This window comes from Sander lucioperca, chromosome 14 (assembly GCF_008315115.2).
Source record: "Sander lucioperca isolate FBNREF2018 chromosome 14, SLUC_FBN_1.2, whole genome shotgun sequence".
NCBI classification, from domain to species: domain Eukaryota; kingdom Metazoa; phylum Chordata; class Actinopteri; order Perciformes; family Percidae; genus Sander; species Sander lucioperca.
In genome coordinates this window covers 23,011,508-23,015,282 of record NC_050186.1, presented here as the reverse complement: position 1 = coordinate 23,015,282, position 3,775 = coordinate 23,011,508, and the positions used below count along the sequence as shown (strand labels likewise).

The 3,775-nt window shown below is 40.0% G+C and overlaps 1 non-coding gene across 1 annotated transcript; it reads right to left on the bottom strand.

The window, feature by feature from the left end:
• Positions 1 to 3,693: 3,693 nt before the first annotated feature.
• Positions 3,694 to 3,775, bottom strand: trnal-uag. The gene has a single exon. It is a non-coding gene; the product is annotated as a tRNA-Leu (tRNA).

Here is a 3,775-nt window from a genome sequence, read left to right as displayed (position 1 = left end):
TGCGTGCATCAGTTCTCTACATGGTGACACACACTGGGAACCGTAACTAAGAGTACACTTGTTATCAGTGAGCCAATACTTTATTAATACATGTTATCAACACCCTTCACTCTTTGTCTTATTTCTCTGGCATTATTTATTTTAGAATATTGTAACAAGCAGGTCTGTGTAAATATGGGCCGAGCATTTACCTGGGCTGATCTTGTGAACATCTCCTTTTGCATATTCACTGTAAAGAGCCATTACCCCTCCCACTACCAAGTATTGTTCCAAAAACAGTAGGACATACATTTTTTGATTGCAAATGAATTGTCCAAAAACAGTGGAGCAGGTGAAAGTGTTTGTGATAGGTACATAACAAATCACTTGATGTGATCAAAAGGGATTGTCAGAATGAGTAACGTCATGTCATTAAGGGTGGAGCCTTCAGCAGGTGGAGACATATAAATATGTTCATTTACCATTAAAAAACAAAAGTACAATCATGAAACACATACTACTTAGATAATATTATGGCTGAAATCTGCGAGAGATATTCTAACCAGCATCAAGTAATTGGGATTAGGTCTGTGTGTGCATGTGTAACGGCCTTGCATTTACCTGGGCTTAACCTGTGAACAACTACTTTTGCATATTCACTGTAAAGAGCCATTACCCCTGCCACTGCCAACAATTGTTCCCAAAACAGTAGGACATACATTTTTTGATTGCAAATGAATTGTCCAAAAACAGTGGAGCAGGTGAAAGTGTTTGTGATAGGTACATAAAAAATCACTTGATGCGATCAAAAGGGATTGTCAGAATGAGTAACGTCATGTCATTAAGGGTGGAGCCATTTCACTTTAGACACTTGTGGCAACAGAGATATAGCAATAGAAAGGATACAGACTTCATGCTGATCTAAAGCATTGCAATTAGCAGAGGATGGTTTCAATCCATGGACCTCTGGGTTATGGGCCCAGCACGCTTCCGCTGCGCCACTCTGCTCGTCTTTTTAGGTGCAACGGTTGGAAAATCAACACCCTTCACTCTTTGTCTTATTTCTCTGGCATTACTTATTTTAGAATATTGTAACCAGCAGCAAGTGAGTAGGTTTAGGTCTGTGTAAATATGGGCCGAGCATTTACCTGGGCTGATCTTGTGAACATCTCCTTTTGCATATTCACTGTAAAGAGCCATTACCCCTCCCACTACCAAGTATTGTTCCAAAAACAGTAGGACATACATTTTTTGATTGCAAATGAATTGTCCAAAAACAATGGAGCAGGTGAAAGTGTTTGTGATAGGTACATAACAAATCACTTGATGTGATCAAAAGGGATTGTCAGAATGAGTAACGTCATGTCATTAAGGGTGGAGCCTTTAGCAGGTGGAGACATTTCACTTTAGACACTTGTGGCAACAGAGAGTTTGACAAATGGATATAGGGATAGAAAGGATACAGACTTCATGCTGATCCAAAGCATTGCAATTAGCAGAGGATGGTTTCGATCCATATATATTGTAACCAGCAGCAAGTGAGTAGATTCAGGTCTGTGTAAATATGGGCCGAGCATTTACCTGGGCTGATGTTGTGAACATCTCCTTTTGCATATTCACTGTAAAGAGCCATTACCCAAATTCCAGCACAGTTCTAAAACTTGATGTGATCAAAAGGGATTGTCAGAATGAGTAACGTCATGTCATTAAGGGTGGAACCTTCAGCAGGTGGAGACATATAAATATGTTCATTTACCATTAAAAACAAAGTACAATCATGAAACACATACTACTTAGATAATATTATGGCTGAAATCTGCGAGAGATATTCTAACCAGCATCAAGTAATTGGGATTAGGTCTGTGTGTGCATGTGTAACGGCCTTGCATTTACCGGGGCTTAACCTGTGAACAACTACTTTTGCATATTCACTGTAAAGAGCCATTACCCCTGCCACTGCCAACAATTGTTCCCAAAACAGTAGGACATACATTTTTTGATTGCAAATGAATTGTCCAAAAACAGTGGAGCAGGTGAAAGTGTTTGTGATGTGATCAAAAGGGATTGTCAGAATGAGTAACGTCATGTCATTAAGGGTGGAGCCTTCAGCAGGTGGAGACATTTCACTTTAGACACTTGTGGCAACAGAGATATAGCGATAGAAAGGATACAGACTTCATGCTGATCTAAAGCATTGCAATTAGCAGAGGATGGTTTCGATCCATATATATTGTAACCAGCAGCAAGTGAGTAGTTTTAGGTCTGTGTAAATATGGGCCGAGCATTTACCTGGGCTGATCTTGTGAACATCTCCTTTTGCATATTCACTGTAAAGAGCCATTACCCCTCCCACTACCAAGTATTGTTCCAAAAACAGTAGGACATACATTTTTTGATTGCAAATGAATTGTCCAAAAACAGTGGAGCAGGTGAAAGTGTTTGTGATAGGTACATAAAAAATCACTTGATGTGATCAAAAGCAATTGTCAGAATGAGTAACGTCATGTCATTAAGGGTGGAGCCTTCAGCAGGTGGAGACATTTCACTTTAGACACTTGTGGCAAGAGAGATATAGCGATAGAAAGGATACAGACTTCATGCTGATCTAAAGCATTGCAATTAGCAGAGGATGGTTTCGATCCATCGACCTCTGGGTTATGGGCCCAGCACGCTTCTGCTGCGCCACTCTGCTCGTCTTTTTAGGTGCAAGGGTTGGAAAATCAACACCCTTCACTCTTTGTCTTATTTCTCTGGCATTATTTATTTTAGAATGCTGTAACCAGCAGCAAGTGAGTAGGTTTAGGTCTGTGTAAATATGGGCCGAGCATTTACCTGGGCTGATCTTGTGAACATCTCCTTTTGCATATTCACCGTAAAAAGCCATTACCCATCCCACTACCAAGTATTGTTCCAAAAACAGTAGGACATACATTTTTTGATTGCAAATGAATTGTCCAAAAACAGTGGAGCAGGTGAAAGTGTTTGTGATAGGTACATAACAAATCACTTGATGTGATCAAAAGGGATTGTCAGAATGAGTAACGTCATGTCATTAAGGGTGGAGCCTTTAGCAGGTGGAGACATATAAATATGTTCATTTACCATTAAAAAACAAAAGTACAATCATGAAACACATACTACTTAGATAATATTATGGCTGAAATCTGCGAGAGATATTCTAACCAGCATCAAGTAATTGGGATTAGGTCTGTGTGTGCATGTGTAACGGCCTTGCATTTACCTGGGCTTAACCTGTGAACAACTACTTTTGCATATTCACTGTAAAGAGCCATTACCCCTGCCACTGCCAACAATTGTTCCCAAAACAGTAGGACATACATTTTTTGATTGCAAATGGACTGTTAATCTTGTAAAAACATGGTAATGCGATCCAACGCATTTATATTAGCAGACGATACTTTTAATCAACCTCTGGTTTAGGAGTGTTTTCGAGTCCATAATAAATGTTTAGTTGACATTAGACACTTGTGGCAATGAATGAGTATTTCACATTGAACACTTGTGATTGTGTGGTCTGTTGAAAACAGGGCAATGCGAGTACAGATATAAACGATGGAGTCAGCACGGAGTGTACAAAGTTGCCACTTATCATTTTAGTTGCTTCACCAAGCTATGTTATAAGAGTCCTGTGCAACATGCAGGTATGTCAGGCAATCAGATAAGTTGCTTTACTTGATATGTGACATTCGCAAATGGCAGTGGTGGGATTTGAACCCACGCCTCCAGAGAGACTGGAGCCTAAATCCAGCGCCTTAGACCACTCGGCCACACTACC